Here is a 20,460-nt window from a genome sequence, read left to right as displayed (position 1 = left end):
AGTGTGGCCTGGAATAGTGAAAGAAAGTTTGTGGTTGCTGATGGCTCTAAGAACATATGCTTACACTTGATTAAGGGGACACATCTCCTTGCCACTGAGGACCCTGGGTCTCCATCAGGCAGAACTGGAGGCTCATACCTTTCCAGAGCTCAGCTGAGCAAGTGGCTCTGAGTCCCACACCCTGCAGTCTCCAGGAATCTTCTGGCAAGTCCAGGCCTTGCAGAGACCCTGGTGCAGGGTCTGTTGCAGCAGACTCAAGGTGTAAGGCGTCACTGTGGTCCTATTTGTGCAGTAGACTAGTACTTGGCCAGGAACACTGGCAAAGCCTCCGCTGAGTTGGGTTTCTGATTTACTTACAGAGAATGTCATTGTTAGCTGAGAGCCCTTAGGTCAGAGGTTCTTTGCTCTGAATATTTTATATCAAGGCAGTGTTCCTGCCTGGCGAAAGGAGCCAAGATATGCCTATTTGGCAAGCAAACTGTGGCCCTTAAAATCAAACCCCAGAGGATCAAAATGCACTGGTAAATGTGCTGGGGAAATGCATCAGGTTTTTCAAGCACTATTTATTTTTCTCTCCCCTCCCCCATTTTCTTTCTGTAATAGAACTTTCTTGGCCGTTAGAAAAGCTTGGTATGTGCTGCTTTAAGCTGTAGTGAGCAGCCTAAGTTCTACCAACTGTCTCATTCTATTGTAAAGCAAGAATGAAAAGCTGACATCTAGTGACATCATTGTCACTGAACAAATACTGCTTCAGGCAAATTTCAGTGTCACCATTAGGTTGTTTTCACAGATAATAGACACTTACGGTTTGTTTCTTTAGGGAAGCAGTTGCAATACTCACAACAATCTAATAGGTTACCAAGTCTAAAGTTGTTTGTCTATGTGTGGCAATTGTGTAAGAGTGAATTTGAGGTATCAAACTGGGAGGCTACACCCTAAGGAAGGGATGCTTTGACGCAGGTTCTTCCAAAAAATAAAAATGATAAAAGCCTTTTCTTTCTGCTTCCCATGTGAACCCTATTTCCAAGGTTTCAAACTCCAGAAGCCAGCAGCAGGGGGTGATGTTGCCAGGTCTATCCACAGCCAGGTTCCGTTTCCCCTCGGATCTGAGTAGCTCTCCAGGGACCTGAGAAAGTTTCAGGGATCTTTTCTAGGGACATGAAAAGACACAAGGTCCTTTCAAACCTCAAACCATGGTCACACTCAAGTTCAAACCCAGATTCTGTATAATGTGGGGCTGGGGAGATATTAGAAATGCCTCAGCAAGACAGAAAGATGAAGACCTCCAAGGCTGGCTCATATGTCTTAAAACTTAAAGACCCTTTAGGGACCCCAAGCTGTGTGATGAAACTGCAGAGAAATTCCTAAGTACCAAAAATATCAGTCTTAGCCCAGTTAGATGTGTTGTTTGAAGCAGCAGATCCTGATCATGTAATTCCCTGTGGCCTCAAAGCTTGCTGCCTGATTTCCTGAGGACAGGCAGTCCAGTTTCTTTTTATTAACTTGGCAGAGTGTATAGAAATGGAACAGAAGCTTATACTGAGACAGCAGACCCTCCCCCGCAGAGCCTTACAACAATAGCTGAGGGCTAAAGTGTGTCTGACAATGCAGACACTCGCTTGTTTTCTAAATAAGGAAAACATCAAAAACCAGTGGAGGATGGTGGGAACTTGGGACCCCCTTGCCCAGCAAAGGAGAAGGGAGGATGTTGTATCCATGTAAAAGAAAGTGTCAAAATGTCAGGGGTCCCAGCCATAGTCTGTACAGTACGGGGCTGCTCAGGAAACCAGCTGAGCACTTTGGGAAAGTTACTTATGCCTTTCTCTCTTTTGCAACTCTTGTGTAAGCCTTGGTCTGAACCTGTCAGCTGGTGTCCTTTTCTTGGGTCATTGATTTTTCCCCCCTGGGGATTCCAGCATCACTTCTCTTAATAACCCAGAGGCTGCATCTCAGCCCTCCTCCCCCTCCACCCTCGTGACTTGTGCTAATCACCTCCAAGCCTCCTGGGACACAGGCTCCCCAAACACCCTCTTCTCTCTAGTCCCTGAACATTTTGAGATGCTGCCAGCGGCCACTGGAAGGCTATCATCACTGCATTAAAAACGGATCTCAGGGAAGGCAAGAATGCTGCATGCAAAATTAGTGCCTCTGATCCTTAAGCCCATCCTCAAATGTGGTTGGCTTTTATCCATTTCTGTCTTTGGGATGTAGTTTTCTGTTCTTTTGATTGCATCTTCAAATTGAGGATTTAGCCTGAAGGGTCCAAGCTGATCATAGATTTTTTTTAAAGAAAGCAATTTTCCCCTTTGTTTAGAAACCAAGTCAAGGAGCTGAGAGGAGGGTAGGTTACCTCTTGGGGTCCCTGCTATAAGAAAGAATGGATTCTCTACATTTGCCTTGCCTTAAAGACCAGGCTTCGGTGGGTTTCTGGGCTTAGTTTGTGATGGTTACTCAATAGTTGTTAAACTTCTGGGTAGTTTCATTCTGTTATTTCACAGATGCAGGCAATCTGGGTCTTCTCTTCCTTCGCTATTTCTTTCCTTTCTTTCCTCAAAGAAGTTGAGCTCAAAGTAGGGCTGGGGAGGGTGAGAGTGAAGAAAAGGAGAACAGGGCCAGCCAGATAGCTCAGCAGACTAAAAGTACCTGCTTAGGCAGAACACAGTGGCCAGGGTTCAATCCCAGGCATGCAGTGCCAACCCTGTCCCTGGGGCATGCTGAGAGTTTACTTGAGACTGGGCGTGATTGTATGTGCCTGTAATCCCAGTAATTGGGAGGCTGAAAACAGGAGAATCACTATGAGTCTGATCTACATAGTGAGACCCTGTAGACCCTGTCCTAGATACATTAAAAAAAAAAAAAAAAGAAGAAGAAGAAGAAGAAAGAAAGAAAAAGAGAATAGTTGGTTGAGTTGTCACTTGAGTTTTTAAGGAGCCCTCCCAACTTTGAGGAAAGTAGTCCTGTCCTTGTGTTTGCACATTTGGTTTCATCCTGTTTTTACACATAGCAGAGAGTGTGAGAAGCCAGAGGGAGAGGGGATGGGAACAAGGAAAATGGAGACCCTTGTAAGATCTTTTATGTCCCGAGGCCTCCAGGAAAGGTCATTGTATGAGGGAAGTAGTGCCCTGGGCTGACGCCCTGCTCTCTGCCATCAGGACCCCCAGCAAGCAATGGGTGGTACTTGGTACCAGATTGTACTCATTTTCTCCGGCAGCCATAATAAAGCACCACAGTCTGGGTGGCATAAACATCAGGAATTTACTTTCTCACGGTTGTGGAGACTGGAAGCCCAAGATCAGGGTGTTGGTAGGGTGATGTCTGAGATAAAATACCCAACACTGTCGCTCAAAGGAAAAGAGGTTCTTTTGGTTTGGTTTTTAGAAGATTCAGTGCATAAGTGGCTGACGCCAAGGCAAGAAGCATGTGGTGTTTGCTTGGCTTGTAGCTGGTTGTCTGCATGTTGGAACTTCTCATGGTCCTCATGTGAGTGTGTGTCTCGTCTTAATCTCTTCTAATAAGGGCACCAAGCATATTGGAGCAGGGCCCATGCTAATGACCTCATTTTCACTTAATCACCTTTTTAAAGACTGCACCTCCAAAGATAGTCACATTCAAAGGTCTGGAGCTTAGGACTCCAACATGTGAATCTTGGTGGGACACAACTCAGCCTAGAGCATATATCACTTATGTCCCAACACATAAACATGACTGTTGGCTCCTTCTTTTACTAGCCAGGAATTGCAGGATGTGGGAAGATGGTGATTCAATGGATTTAGGAGTTCTGCTTGGGGGCTAGCTCCTGATTGCAGGGCCACAACTGTCCATTTCTTACTTTACTTTTAAATATTGTGTGACATGGAAGCACATAGAGGGACTGGGAGACTAAACAGCTTATGGGTACTCAGCTGTGCCCCAGGGCTTCCCGTCTAGTTGACCCAGGAACAGCCAGACCTTGTTCTGTTTTCTAAAGCTCTCCAGGGGACTCTAATGTGCAGCTAGAGTTGAGGACCACTAGCCTAGGGTGCAGAGGGAAGGGCTGTCTGCTATCTGTGTACCCATGCATCTAGGGACACACAAGTACAGCTGGCCAGGGGTCTCCTGCACCCCCTAACCCAAGGCTCAGCAGCTGGGAGACAAGGACTGTATTTTCCCAGCTTGTCTTGTTGTCTGTCACTACTTCCCAGCACATATACATGTGCGCATGCACACACACACACGCACACACACACACACACACACACATGCACAAACACACGTACATCTCTGCATTTTATTATGCCTGCACTAAACCATTCTTTCATTTGGGGTTATCATCCCTGTAAAACAGTTTATGGGATGAAAAAGCAGCTGGTAACTAAAGAAAAGCAAGCCAAACATCTGAAAGAGGTTTCCAGCTGTCACAGGGGAAGAGACAGGAAGAGTGAATGCCAAAACCGCTTGTCTGTTTCCATGGAAAGTGACTACATCTGAGAAATGCCCTGTTTGCTCCTTTGGAGGCAGGGAAGAGGTGTCTCTGTGCGTGAATGGTGCTGTTATTTATAGCTTCGGTCTCCCAGGTGCTCTATGGGAAAGGGCAGCCTAGCAGCAGTTTCAGGGAAGAAACATAAAGGAAAGAGTCAAAATTAATTGAGCTCAGTGTTATTTGCCTTCACCCTCATCACAACCCTATGTGGCAAGGATTTAGTCTCACTTCCTAAGGAAAAGCAACTCAAAGGGCAGCTAACTTATCTCAGACCACCTAGCGAGGCAGCAGGGCAGAGGAAACCTCCAGCCCCAGTCTTGACCTTGGAGCGGATCTGAAAACAAGATTGGAACAAAGGCACCACAAATGGGGTAACCTCTCTAGGTAGCTCATGGAGAGCCTTCTGAAGCTTGTGGCCTATCGAGGAAACGGACCCATTCTGTTCCATCCTTCGCCATCTTTCCATCACAGTCATTCCCTAGTGGGTACAGCTGCACACCATGCACTGGAATATAGGAAGAATGTGTTAGAGCTTCTAGGTTTGTCTAGAGGCATCCCTCAGTACATCCTGGGGGTGGCTCCAGACCTCCTGTGGGTATCTCAACTCTCAGATGCTCAAGTTTCTTACAGAAAATAACATATTGCCTACATACCAGGGATATAGTGCTCCTGCATGCTCTGAGTCATCTCTGGATTACTCACACTATCTAATATGACATACATGTTGTGTGTCTTAGTCACTTTCTCAGGGCTGCAACAGATCACCCAACACCCATCGCTCAAAGGAGCAGAGGTTTAACTTGGTCTGGTTTTTAGAGGATTCAGTCCACAGTTGGGTAAATCTAGTTTGGAAGGGCACGGTGGCAATGCCCCACCATGAGAGCTGAGCACGATGGTGCTCAGGACACACCCTTCCAGGTCACACCCCTCAGTGGCCCACGTCCAACCAAGTGGCATCTCGTAACAGCAAGTCAGCTGTACCATCATGATCCATTCATCTTGCCGAAGTCCCAGCTCTGAACCCCCGAGGCTTTAGGGGGACATTCTAGATCAAAACCATAGCCCTATGTACGTTATTATTATAATGTGTTACTCAGGGAATTGTGACAAGAAAAAAAGTCTGTACATGTTCAGAAGAGATGTAATTAAAAGATATTTTTGATCTTCAGTTGGTTGAATCCATGAATATGGGATCCAAGCAGATGAAGGATTATTTATTGTCTCACCTTTTAAAAAATTAAGTTTTACTTATAATTGACATTTCAATTTATCCAGAACAGTGTGTAATTTATGAACAAATCTACATTAGAGAAATACTCCCACATTACTTTCACTCATGAGGTCATGATTTTGAAACTGTAAAGATCCGTGTCTGTCAGCTTAGCACCCCTAGCACTCTTGGAAGAGCACTAGTTTGAGGGGAATGTGCACGTGGAGAAGCTGTCCCATCACTCGCTCCTTTGTGGACCTTGCCTACTCCCCTCGCCAGCCCCATAGCTGCCACTAGGACTTAAGAGTCAGGGTTTGAACTCAGTACCCACCAAGTTTCAAAAGTCCCACCATGCACTGTTCAAGCTAAGCAGTGGATTAAGAAGGCGGGACAGGGCACTCCAGTGTTTGATGATATTCTCTGTCTCTTGTAGTAGAGCTGGTGCACTCATATCTTTCTGTAATGAAATCACTTGTCTTAGGAACAGAAATCCTAGTCACCAGAATAGTACTACCAAAGGGGGATCTTAGATGGGAAAGTGGCTGATGAAGTGACCCTAACACTTTCTGTCTTAAGAGAGAGGGGACACCTTGTCCTGTGCGGCCTTCACTGGGCCTATGGGTGCACCATGTCCAGTTACACCTCTGTCCCAGTACGGTAGGAGACACTGGTGAGATAAAAATACCTTTGTTTTATCAGGCATGTAAATCACTGTATACCAAACACTGTTCAAATAACTTCATGTTCATTAAATGATTTAATCTTTATTACTATTATAAAAAACTGAAGAAAATGAGCCAAAGAGAGGTTAAGTAACTTTTAAGGATTTGAGTCCAGGCAGTTTTCCTAATACTAAGGAGAGAAAATAATCATACGTAGTTGTAGCAGCTAAGCCACTGGTCACAGATCCTGCCCCAGGTGACACCCACAGGGAAGAAGCCCACTCCTCTGAGCTCCCCCCGCCCATGCACCACTTGTAGGGACCAAGTCCTGCTACTGCGTTCCCCTGAGCTGGGGGCCAACGAGAACTACTGAGAGACAGTTAGTTTAAGAGACAGGCAGCCAGGGGGCTCTTGCCTCTAGTCAGAAGAGGAGCCCTAAGCCTCTGACCCGGGCTACTTTTATTCACTCAAGCAAGGGCACAAGCAATTAAAGTAAAGCACAATTCATCTGCCTATATGGCCCATTAGTACAAGCTGAGGTAACGACTTACTCCCAGCTGTGTAAGTTTTCTCTGGAACCTCCCCGTGTGATGCCTTGCTCCATTGTGGCACAGAGGAGGCCAATTAAGCCTTAATCGTCCTCTTGTCTCCCATAGGTAACTGTTTTCATTGAGATATTGCTTTAGACTATAATGTTTTTACTTAATCTAGTAGAGCTAAATCTGTCCTAGAACTTACAGATATTGCTCATTCCGTGTCTGTCATAGATGACACCATCCTGCCTTGAAGAATTTATAAAGAAAGAGCTGAATTATTCTGAAATTAGTTCCCCACAAAATACCCAGACCTACTGAATAAAATATAACAAACATCCCTTAAATGAGTACATGAATGAGTAAATGTGAGCAATACCCAGGGGGAAGAAAATGAAGAGAAAGCTGAGAACTCTAGAAGTTAGCTAGTGCTGACCCCATGTTCACACCGGGGCTGTCTGATGGTGTCAACAGTCAAGGTTTTACAGGTGCATGAGGGCAGCAAGACAAGGCACTAGACCACAGAAAAGCAATGAATAGGAATAAAGAGCTCTGCAAACAAGGTGTGACCTTGTAGGGCTTCTCCGACATAAAATGCTGGCTGAGAAACAAACCAGCCCTGATGACGAGGAAACTCATCTTAGTCTGGGCTGAGGATTACACATTCTCAACTTTCTCTTGAGAATGTGTAACTATATTACCTTTACAGGGAAAACTAAACTGAGAAACTGACAAAGATGTCCCATAAGAGAAACACCAAGATGCTCCCTGAATGAGAAAGTTTTCCACACAGGCTCTATAAGATTCCTGGGATGAAATCCTACAGACCATGAATGCAAAATCCAAAGTACATTATATAAGCAGCAGTCAGCAAGAGCAACAGTAGAGTTTCTATGAGACACAGGACAATCTTCACATGAGAAAAGAATGAAAGGCTATTAAGAGGAAGTGTGTTTGAAAAAAAATTCATATATGTCTACTAGTGTGAAAAATCTATAGATTGAAATTTAATGCTTGATAGATAGTTAAAGAGCAGGTTAGATGTAGTGAATTGAGAAACAGCGACCTGGAAAATAAAGCTAGGACAATTATCAAAGATGAAACAAAAGAGATAAAGACATGGAAATATGGAAGAAAATTGATAAGACAGGGAGGATGGAATGAAAATTCAACATATACTGATTAACATTTCAGAAAGACAGATTAGAGAAAATGAGGGAAAAGAAATACACAAAGTGTTGGTATCCTGTAATTAATTTTCAAGAATTGATGAAAGATTCTGACTCAAGCATCCTAAGCAAGGTAAATAATTTGTAGATGTATCATATTAAACCTGTAATATACAACAGACAAAATGAGGGTCTCCCTGAATGGAATTTGAGAAAAAAAATGTGCTTTGCAAAATCTTTCCAACAATAGCAATGGGGCCAGAAGTCAGAGAAATAGTATCTCCAGGTTCTTTAGGGGAAAACCCCTAAACAACTTGTCATTGTAGAACTGCACACATAGCTGAAGTATTTCAAAGGGTGAATATAAAGATAAATTTACCACTAGTAAATTTTTACTGAAAAAAAAAACTATTGAAGAATGTACTTACTGAGGAAGGACAGTAAGTCTAGAAAGAATGCAAGAGACAGAAAGAAAAGAAATGGTTAGCAAAGAGATGGTTCAACTTTTAATGTGCTTTCCCCATGTTCCTTGCTTTGCCTTCCTACTTAGAGAGTGATATCTCTAATTTGGAAGACATGGCCTCTCACATATCTTGTGGGGTTTAGGAGCTAAAGTCACCTTATCCTTGACCCACATGAGCCCTTCTATTGACTTTCATTTTGTCTTTTAGAAACACGGTTTCACTATGAGATTCAAGCCGGACCTTGAGCTCACTTTGTAGTGCAGGCTAGCCTCAAACTCACAATGATCCTCCTGCCTCAGCCACCTGAGTTCTGGGATTACAGGTGTGCTCTATCATGTCTGGCCTTCTTGCGTTGACTTACACCTTCCAGCCCGAAGCACCCAAGTGTCTTCTCCAGGGCCACTGCAGTTCCAAGGTCACTACCAGTGACGGTTCTGTTAGATAAAACAGGAGAAATTCTAAAGTGTCTTAAGTACCATCTACCATTCTGGGTATGAAACAGGGCTCCATAGTGTCATTCCTGTCTTGGGAGAGCCTGCTTTGGTGGGTTCATGAATATAAAAGTAGTAACAAAGGAGTTATTATTTAGTAAACAATACATTGGCATGTCACAGACTCTAACATAGTGAGCAAACCACAGATCTTGGAACTTGGGGGTTAGTAGAATGGCCACACAGCTGCCAGACAACTCTATGTGTGCATAGATTGTCCATTTCTCTATGTATTTCTGACTCGCGTTCTCTCCAACACTTGTATCATGTGCTCACTCAAACCTCGGACGTTGAACCTTCCTCCAGTAACACAGCTCATTTTGACCTGAGAGCCAGATTTTGCATGTACAGAAAATGAGGCAACAATAAAATTTAAAACTCAGGCTACTAGGTCTGCAATATATGTTTGCGAACAGTCTGATTCCATGTCTGCCTCAGATGTCCCGTGAATACAAATGGCCTCATTTGAGGTTGGAGGAGCATGGAGGAAGAAATCTAAGAATGATCTTCAAAACAAATCTTTAATTTGGATGAGTATAATAGAGTGTAATCCCATTTCAAGTCTGTCAGCATTCCTTTGATGATTACAAATGAGTCCCTTTTCCCTGGCAATGTGGGTGAATAATCTGGATAAAATAACCCTTTTTGTCTGCAAGGTCCCACGCAATGCTTGCTTGTGACAGCTTTCAGAGTAGTGTTTCAGAGTCTTAGAAGCCCACACTGTGCTACCAAGTCATCTCCTTTTCTTTCTCTTGACTTAGAAGATTTTTATTCTTTTCATGTTCAGCAGCTTCCGAAGTTCTCAGGCTTAGAAATCATAAATCATCGTCCAGGCCCAAGCCACAGGAGGGACTCAGGTCACAGAGTGCTTTTCTCTTTGTACCTGTTGGAAGGGAGACAGTGCAAATGAGAACATGTGAGCTGATGTGGAAAGCTAACTTGGACAACTCTTGAGGGATCTGCTCTGAGGAACGCACAGTTTTACAATCCCTTTCCATTAAAAAAAAAAAAAATAGTGCACCGAGCCACATTTTAGTTCATGTGCTTCTGTTTGTCTATTTGCTTGTAAAATGAAGGAACATTCATTTTTAAAACATCCTTTTCAATTTTCAGGGACTTGAGTGCTGAAACATTCCTTTCAAAGCAAACGGTATGAACTATTTTGGGGATGGGTCAGACTGGGAGCAGAGTAGTGTGTTCCTCTACCTCTGGGAGAGACGGGGTCGCCCAGACCCTAAGGCTGCAGGTGCTGCTGTATGGAATTACAGATTTGCGCGCTGAGCACACCTTGATTTCTTGCCTATTTTGCCTCTTTCAACTTCAGGGCTCAAGCTCAAAGATGCTTTGCTTCTGATTTCCTGGTTATTTCCCTTTTATGTTGAGAGCACTGGGACTATTTTTAAATAGTGTTATGGCTCTATAAAGCCATAAACAGCACTTTGAAGCAAAAGGTCTTCCTTCATCGTGGACCTCTGTGTTTCTCTCTGCCAAGTCAAGGAAGGTTATTTGGGTTTGATAACATTCACCCAAAGTGCTATATGGCTTCTAGAGTGGTTGACTAACGTTAGCCAATGAAAATTGAGCTTTTCTGAATGCTTAGTCAGCACCAGTGATTCTCAATCAAGAGTCCCTCAGGAATGTCTGGTAAGGTCTGGAGGCAATTTTATTTTATTTGTGGAGACACCAGAGCTTTGGGTGGTGGTGGTGCTGGAATCCAGGGTGTGGCATCTAGGATACTGCTGTACATCTGACAGCACCTGTAGTGGCTCTCACAACTGAGAATCATCTAGTCCCAGGACAGCGCGTACGTCTCTAGCAGTCCTCGAGCTAAGGTTGAGGAACCCTAGGTTAGGCTGGAGGACTGGTGCTCACTTTTGTAAGCTAAAGAAAGTGAACACTGTTTCAAAGGCAGAGTTCAATGAGGAGTCCCGTGGTGCAGCTCTGTGGCTCTCATCCTCAAGCCCAGCCTGCCTTCTCCAGCCCAAGGGACCTTCATCCTGTATTTTCTTTAAGGCATTTATTATCATTAATGTCAAACTGAAACACTGCTCCTTAGAGGTCTTCAACCTTGAAGCTAGACAAGTCCCAGGAATCAATTGGGATGCATTTGTGACACATCTCAGTTATTCTGAAGTCTCAGTGAAACAATGGCATGAGGCAGGACAATTTATTTAAAATTTTAAAAAGGCAGAGAAGCTGGGCATGGTGGCCCACTGTAATTCCAGCCTTCTGAGGGGCTGAGGCAGAAGGATCTCAAGTTCAAACTTAGCCCGGGCAACTTAGCAGTCTTAGATAAAAAATAAAATAAGAGAAGAGTTTCAGATGTAGCTCAGAGCAAAGGCCCTGGTTCTATTCTCAGTACAAGGCAGGGTAGAGGAAAGTTGTGGCAACTGTACTGAGGTCTTCTGCTTGGTGTCTCCTCTTCTCTCTTTCCTTGCACTCTTCCTGCCCCTTTGTGCATACCTGACCCGCCTCACCCATACAGGTATGTGCTACTTTGTGTAAGAGTGCATGCTCTGTGAGGTGTACTGTACACTTATTGGGCATGTTTAGAGCTCGCATGGCCATGGAACCAAGCACAATGGTAGGATCACCTTGAGTAGGAGAGTCCCACATTCTTCTGAAAAGAGAGCCACTGCCTCATCCTAGAGGTCACAAGGCCTCAGGACAGCTCCCACTTTCAGACCCTGCTCCACCCAGCCTTCCCTTCAAGGCAAGTCACAACTCTACTTAAAATAACTCTCCTTTTGCCAAACCCAGAAAATACAGTATTGTTTCCAAGAGAGTGAACAGGGCACCAGCAGGAATGGGTGTGCAGTATTTGTACAGCTTCATGACTCAGTCCATCTGAATTTCCAAGCATTTTAAGAGCTTTGTTAAAAAAAAAAAAGGTCTATTGTGTGGCTCTTGGCACTGAAGAAAATAGCAGGCCTGTCAGAACTCTGTTTCAGATTTAATTTTCGAGTGGGTGATGTAAGAATGCCATCCAACAGGAGGGCTTGATTCATTTTCTTGTCTCTGCTCATTTTGCTACCATAGAACCTCAGTTTTCAGAATCAGCTCATAATAAGACACCAAAGCATCTATTCTCTTGACACCTTCTTGATAAAAAGTTATCACATTCTTAAATGAACTCCCTCAGATGCCCAAACCCTCAAATGCGCAAGTCCTTGCATAAATACTTGCACAGAGCCTACACAGTTCCTCCTCTATACTTTACCTTATCTCTAGATTATTCATAATGCTGAAAGTGCTATGTAAATAGTTGGTATAATGTATTGCTTTGGGATAAATGACAAGAAAAAGTCTGTGCATGTTCAACACAGACACAGATCTTCCCCCTAATATTGGTTGAATCCACGGATGTTAATTCTGTGTCAACAAATATATAATTTTCTCAACATAGTTTTGCAAATGCGGGCCTAAAGGTGTTACTGACTTTTTCCAGTGCCTCACCCAAGCAGGACTGTGAGATCTTACTTCTGGGTGCAGATACCAGAAAACTTCAATGTGAAAATACTCTTTCCTGCTTTTCTTCCCCAGAGATTGAACAGTGGGCAGTGATTTTTCTCACCACTTCTATGTTTTATGTAGAGTCCACATTTGGTTCTCCTCCTCTCTTGCTTTTCCTTCTAGTAAATATTATGTTATAGACTCATTTAAAAAAGTAACTGAGCATCATACTCAAGCCCTGGATTCCTCTAAATCATAAATAGACAATAGAAGTTTTCTGGGCTGGGAAAACTTCTCAAGATGTCAGCCAACTGTCCATGTAATGGGGTAACTTTCTACTCAAACCACATATATGGATCCTACATACAGGTTCCCCCGCCTCCTCCTGCTCCTCCTTCTCTTCCTCCTCTTCCCTCTCCTCCTCCTCCCCTTCCTTCTTCCTTCTTCATACTGGGAATCTAACTCAGGATCTCACAGCTGCCAAGCAGGCCCTGTGCTGCTGAGCTATATCGCCAGGCCACATCCTATATCTAATATCACCCATTCTCAGCAAAACAACCTGTTTCCTTCTTGTTTCCAGAATATTACACTGAAGCCCCTTCTAGTTTTTCACATTGGGAAATTTGACATGGAAACCCCATGATGTACAGCATGGTTTACAACAGGCTGGTTGAAGGCTAAACCATACTCTGAACAAGAAGGTCAATCTCTGGACATAGATATGGACAAACCCATGTGGCCTTCTGTGCTGTGGGCCATTTACTCTGAGTAAGCCCTGGCTAGGGGAAGTTTTCTGAGTTCACTGCCTTTATGTGTGGAGTTAAAACATGAGCCGGATATGGGCTGCTTGTCATGACATGCCAGTTACTGCTAAGATGTCTCTCGGGTAGGTGGATGTTCAAGAAGAAGGGGGTGGTGAATGAAAGCAAGAGACAGGAAAAGGAATATTGTGGGACTGTCCTGCTTCAAGGTTGTATAATGTGAGATTTTTGGACTTATGTGCAAACATGAGAAGCATAGAATTCTTTATCCTATTTTTAAAATATAATCTAATTTTTAAATGTTTTTTTATCATATTATGTAGAGACTTAAAGTTCAACATATCAATACTTGATGAAAAATACCTGTTCCTTATTATGCCTAAGATGTTTGAAATGCAGTGAGATAGTGAGGTTAAGCTTGATAGCCTAAATCGTTTGATAATAACAATAAGCTTGTCTTCTGGATGGTTAACAACCTAAGTTTGCAGACCAAAATTAGAGAAAAAGGAGGGCTACAAGGAAAGCCAATATTTTGGCCCTAGTCTTCTAAGGTCAGTTAAGACTCAGGACATATGAGAACTTGTACTGTAACGTCATGTACCTCGGTAGTGTCCCAAATTTTCTGATCAAGAAGATTGTGGGGCCAAAGAGGAAAGTGATCGATGACGTAGAGTGTGCCTAAGGAGAGTCATATGGAGAGAAGACACTCTCTCAGGCTTTCACAGAGAGCACATTGGCCAAGCATTGGCCGTGACTCATCCACATGGCTGACACTGACAAAGGTTCTACAATCTGAGGTACAGGATCTCAGAATAAATCTTGAGGGCATTTCACTGACCTTCTCAGATCAAAAAGCTACAACTCTTGTTGCACAGGTCCTGCTTTACCTTGGTCTTAACCATCCAGTAGAAAAGTATGAAGATGAAATATAGGAAGTAAAGCCATGTTGTTATGTTGAGCTGTGGGGGACTCAGGTCAATAATTTCTGGCATTGCCAGTTAAACAGAAGACCCAATGCTATTATGGGCTACTGGTCTCTTTTAGAATATTTTGCTGAGTTTACACACCTATAATATTCAATAACGGAACTTAAAAAAAATGGGGTATAACTATGAATGTCCATTTTGTATCTGTGTATTGAAAGTGGTTAGGATAGATATATAGTTGCATTCTCTTAATGAATAGAATGATTTTTTCTAATGGTGTTTGTAAGTAGGATCACAAGTCTGCATCTTGTACAGCAATTAACCACTAAGAAGAATATATGCAATGTATTATTTGTTGAAACTGTACTTTCGATTTGATTTGAAACTGTCTCATTGCTATATGTTTATCAATAAAACTTTGAAAAGAAAAAAAAAAAAAACATGAGCCGGGGGTTTCATCATTAGGAGATAGTCAATGACATATCAAAGATCAATACAAACCAACCCCAAACTACAGTCTTCTGTGAACCTTCTGGAATCTTCTAGAATGCAACTTATTATTGCCAATCCTTTTTATCAAAGAATGAAAGTCTACTCTGTACCATTCATCTTCATTACTTGCATATTCTTCTGTGGGAAGGTAAATTATTAGGTAGAGATTATGCAGTCTGATGTATTAATTGAACCCTTACTGTAAAGAATGTCAAATGTTTGTGACTCATCTCATAGGCTAGGTTAAAATTGCACAGTTGGAGGTTAGTTTGTAAATTAGTGTAATTATCATTATTAGTACTCAAGCAAGTTGTAAGAATTGAACATTGTCTGATAATATCTACATCTCAGTGATGGGGGAGAGAATTTGCAGGAATTACAGAAGAACCACAGGGGAATTCTACAGAGTACTCAGGGCTCATGACTGGTTCATTGCATACTAAATCCTTCCTGGACTTTATTATTATTATTATTATTATTATTATTATCATTATTATTATTTTATCTGGTACAGGGTCTCACTATGCAGCTCAGACTCGTAGTGATCCTCCTGTTTTCAGCTTCCCCAGTGCTAGGATTATAGGCATGCACCACCACACTCAGTCTCTTCCTGGACTTTAATAAAATTATCACCAAGAAAGCAAGTTACCAAAGGACAATATGCAAATTTTTGCATAGAGCTGCCTAGTAGAAATATAGTGTAATCTATCTATGTACTCTTAAATATGACAGTTGCCACATAGAGAAAGTAAAGATGTGAAATGAACTTCCCTAGCCAATTTTATTTAACCCAGTATATCAAAATACTATATTTCTTTCTTTCTTTTTTCTTTTTCTTTTCTTTCTTTCTTTTTTTTATTTTTTAAGGGAAGGGTCTACAGGGTGTTCAGGGTCTTACTACTAGATCAGACTCATAGTGATCCGCCTGTTCACAGCCTCCCAAGGGTTGGGATTACAGGTGCACACCACCATGTCCAGTCTCAATTGCTGGTCTCAGCATGCCCTGGGGTTGGAGCCAGCATGGCAGGCCTGAGGATCAAACCCCCAGTCCCTGTGCCTGCTTGCAGGTGGTTTAATCCACTGATCTATTTGGCCAGCCAAAATACTGTATTTCAACACTAATCAATATTAAAAAAATCTATTAAAGTGATATTTTATCTCTTCTTTTTTGAAGACTGGGGGATCTAGTGAGTGTTTCACACTTATGGCACGTGTGAATTCAGACCAGCCTCATCTCAAGTGCTTAGGAGCTGAGTGTGGCTCTTCGCCTCCATTCTGGGCAGTGTAGCCTGGGGAAAATCTAGGGCAGAACATTAGATGAAGCTGAGATCAGAGTGGAGCCTCAGGCCTGGAGTGGCAACTTTTGGTGAGGTCACCTTTTCCACTGAGCTGGATGCTACAGTTTGAGTATTGCTCATCTACTCTACAAGGCAGGTTGCAATTTAATTCACATTATGAGATATTAAGATAGGGAACCAAGAGGGACCTTTAAGAGGTAATTATCTGTTCTCTTGAATGGATTAATGGATTAAGGATTTATTTTGAGAATGGGTCTTCCATAAAGCCAGTTTGGTTAAGTCTATTGTGTGACACCTGTCTTTTGCCATGTGATGTCCTGTGCTGGCTTGGGGCACAGCCAGCAGGAAGACATTACCAGGTGCAGGTGCTAAATGAATCAGAACTATAAGCCAAGTAAACCCATTTTCTCTGCAAGGTAGAGACTTAGCAGACAATTGGTGTCCACCTGCCTTCTCCAGCTGCCTTCTCAAGAACCCTCCCAGACTTCAGTACTTGTGAAAGGAGAGGACTGCAGGGAGCCAGTGTGACTCTGGCAGGGCCTGCCTGCAATGCCAGAAATCAGTCAGTGATACTCAAATCCCTTTCTGCCATTTGGTTGTCACTGGAATTTCAGCTGTCATACTGTGTGCAAGCCACAGTGGGGACCAGGTTCCTGGAGTTGTTGAGCTGGGCATCCCTATCCTAGATGCTCCTTAACCTCGTAAGACATCCCTTTAGTCCTCATTCCACAGTAGAGAAAACCTAGGCATGACACAGAAGGGATTCACCGAAGATCTCCCCACTTCTTAGTAGCAGGATTTAGTTCACAACTGCACTCCTATTTTGAGTCACCAAGTTGCCCCCAGGGTCAGCACTTGAATGGGGAGCTCAGAAGGTCCCCAGCCTAAAATTCTCTCACCTGATAATATCAACCACTCATTATTCTTTGGGGCTCACACTAGAAATATCTTATGTTCATATCTACCAAGTGTTTCAAATATACTGACATCTGGCTTCACAGAGAAGCTAATTAAATCTGAATCTCTGGGCTGGGGCCTGGGCACTGCTGTTTTCTGAAAGCTCTTGAATTGATTCTAATGTGCAGCCAACACTGAGACATGCTGGAAAATGCTAAATATTCTTACATCTATTTATTCAAGGTTCAATACTTATTGCTATTTTTCCAGACATAGAAAAATTGCAAAAGTCATACAAAGACATCCTTTATACCCTTCACTCAAACTCCCTAATACTACCATTTTACTATACTTGCCTTATTCTTTTTTCTCTAAATTACAGACAAGTTCTCCTTCATGCCTAAATATCCCTATGTGTGCCTTAGAACACAGATGGATTCTTCCAATCAAGACAGTGATCACAACCAGGAAATTCTCCCTGCTACAGTCATATCTTCTCATCTCTAGGCATCGGTCAGATTTCACCAGTTATCACAAAATGTAAAGTTTCCTTCAGTATCAGGGAGACAGGGTCCAGGACTCTCTGTGGAATCAGGTCCCTTGTCTGAAATGGAGTATATTTGTATCCAATTTATGACATCCTCCTGTTTGTTTTAAGTTATCTCTAGACGACTTATTCCACTGGGTGCAATGTAAATTCTATGTAAATAGTAGTTTCACTCTGCTGTTTAGAAATTAAAGGCAAGACAAAAGTCTGTATGCATTTACTACAGATGCAGTTCCTTCCTAGAAATAGTTTTGATGTGTGGTTGGTTGAATCCATGGATTTAGAACCTACAGACGTGGATGGCTGACTGAATGTCCCAGATCACATGTTGTTTTCAGTTGTCATGCAACTGCAGGCCCCATTAACCTGGAGCAGTGCCTCAGTCTTATCATCTGTGACACTGGTCTTGGCCATATAGTTTTGATGTTGAATGTTTTCCCGAAGGCCCAAATAATAAAGCTTTGTTCTGGGGGGGGGCAGTACTAGGAGCTGTTGAAATTGTCCCCCTATGGGGGCCTTGCGAGATTTCCTGAAGTCACTGGAGGTATCTTTGAAAAAGACTTGAAGGGGGTTGAAGGATCCTGGCTTCAATAAAACTTTTCTCTCTCTCTCTCTCTCTCTCTCTCTCTCTCTCTCTCTCTCTCTCTCCCTAACATGATGTTTTTGAAGAATACATGGCATATATTTTATAGAATTCCCCTTCACTTGATGTTTATTTCTGATTCTATTCTTACACATTTGGGGCAGAATTGTCACAGCCAGAGTATTTTGTTCTGGTCACATCACACCACACGAATGCCCTGGCACGCGCTGTGTTATCTTGAAATAAACATTGATTATTTGGTTGAGGTGGGGTGAAGGCCTCTTCTAGGTCAAAGAATCCACCATCAGCCTGCCTCCCTGAGCTTAATGGGCCCCTCCCTTACCATCTGCTTAGCAAGGCTGGTAGGGTCTTGAACTCAGGACAAGCAAGTCTTGAAGCAAGTTTCCCCCTTAAGAAGGAAAGAAGGAAAGGCTTAGAGCCTGGTGCTTTGGCAAGGGGAATGGTCTGGGAAAGACAGCATCGAAGTCTGTGGTGTTAGGATGGTGTGAGAGGAGCGCTGTCTAGATGGGGCTTCAGGTGGAAAGAGCCAGCTTTGCTCCCCTGTGCTGCAACTGAGGGCTGCCACAGAGCCACTGCTACACCATAAACATTTCCTTCTCGGTTCTGTACCAAAACAGAGCAACGCCTTCCAAGTTTGGCTCACCTTGCAGCTCCCTGTGTGTTTTCCTCCAGGATCCATGGCTCCCAGATTGGCCCCAGGAATCATTTCTGTTAAAGTGATGCCCTACTTGGCACTTCTGGCAAGCCACCTTGTTTACTGCTCATCTCTGGATCAGACACAGTCCTTACCATTTCCAGGAGGACTAGTGCTTGGCAGCCAGAGGCAGCCCTGTGCTGCTGGCAAAGACCTCTCTCACTGACACCTATAGGCTGATTTCAGAAGGGAGCCAGTCTTGGCTTTTTTCCCTGTGTGTGCAGGAGCAGTGTGTGGCTGAAGATAGATGGGGGGCTGTTCTTGGCCTCCTGACATCTCAGGGCTCCAGTTGAGTCCTGGGCAGACGTGATGGAGAACAGGGCTATGAACAGTTTTCCCTCTCTGCACAGTTGTCCATATATCTGCCTGGGGCTGTTGTGGGCTCCTTATCAGAATGTGTCTTTCCCTTTCCTTTGTTTCTTCTTCTTATCTCATCTGTTTACCTTCACCTGGGCTTCTGGTGCTGCTGGAGAAGGACCAGTTGTGGAGACTGTGGCCACAACAAGCTTGAGCTCCCAGCCTCAGAGAGTCCCTTTGCTGAGCTCTTCCGCATGCTTTTGACAAAAACAACAAGCAGTGGAGGTAATATCAATAAAGGTGAATATTTATTTAAAGCTGATGTTGGCAGAGGAGTTGTGGGCTGAATTATGTCCCCTCAAAAAAGTCATATTGGTGTCCTAACCCCGAGGCACCTCCTCAGAATGTGACCTTATTTGGTAATCGAGTTAAAGTGAGGTCATGGGGGTAGGCCCTGATCCAACGTAGCCACTGTCCTTGCAAACAGGGAAACTTGGACATAGAGACAAGCACACAGGAAGGATGTCATATGAAGCCTGGAGTCCTAGTGCCTTGAGCCTAGAAGCTTCTAAAAGCTTCTAGAAATATCTGGAGCTCATCTTTCCCTAGAGCCTTTAAAAGGAATCTGACTAGCCTATACCTTCATCTCAGACTTCTGGCCCCCAGAAGTGTGAATCAGTCATTCTTGTTCCAAGCCACCTGTTTGTGGAGGCTTTTGCCTAACAGCCCTAGGAGTCTGCAGAGGTTGGAGTGCTTCATTATAGATGCTCGTTTGTTCTCCACCATGACCCCCTGAGATGAGTGTTGTCATCTTTATTTTATAAATGATCATCTGCATCAGAGAGGTATTGAACAGTTTGCTCAAGGTCACCTGTGCTAGGAACCCTCCAGGTCAGGCCTGAAGTACCTGGCTGATAGCATCTTCTCCCCGTCCTTCACACCAGTCTTCCACCACCCCCACTGCCTCACTCTCCTTTACCAGAGGCTTTCTTAACAGTATTGTCTCATCTCTTAAATGTCTGCCTTCCCCAGTGTCCCGAGCCACACAATTGCCACATAGCCATTTGTCTGGGGTCAGCCACCACCCATGTGCAGGGGTGGCTTGCTGGTCTTCCCCCCACCATGTCACTCTCAGAACTTCTGACCATGGATTTCACCCAGATACCCTGCCAGCAGGGTAGACTCGGCATCTGCAGAACAGAATCATAAAGCCTACTCTCTGGTGCTGGATTTTCCAAGCAAGTGGCACCACCAGCTCAAAACCCAGCAGCCATGCCTCAGCCCTCCCTCTCCCTGTGCCCCAAGTCTCCACCATCCACACTTGCTGCTTCGACATCTTCTTCACAGTCATGACCAGCTGCCAGGCCTGGTGCAGAACAAAAACATGAGGGGACTGGGCATGTGGCTCAGTTGTAGAGCATTTGCCCAGCATGCACAAGGGCCTGGATTCAGTCCCCAGAATTGTTAGAAATAAAAATATAGGGTGGGTCCCTCATTCCAAAA

At 43.6% G+C, this 20,460-nt stretch overlaps 1 protein-coding gene across 9 annotated transcripts in view; it reads left to right on the top strand.

Annotated features, from left to right (window-relative positions):
- The window catches only part of Eva1c (eva-1 homolog C), a 115,865-nt gene that overhangs the window by 1,902 nt on the left and 93,503 nt on the right, over nucleotides 1–20,460 (top strand). The gene's annotated exons all lie outside the window — the stretch shown is intronic.

The sequence above is a fragment of the Octodon degus genome, unplaced genomic scaffold, assembly GCF_000260255.1.
Source record: "Octodon degus isolate 3935 unplaced genomic scaffold, OctDeg1.0 scaffold00225, whole genome shotgun sequence".
Classification (NCBI taxonomy): Eukaryota; Metazoa; Chordata; class Mammalia; order Rodentia; family Octodontidae; genus Octodon; species Octodon degus.
Note: the sequence above shows the minus strand (reverse complement) of the source record. Positions and strands in the feature narration are given on the sequence as shown.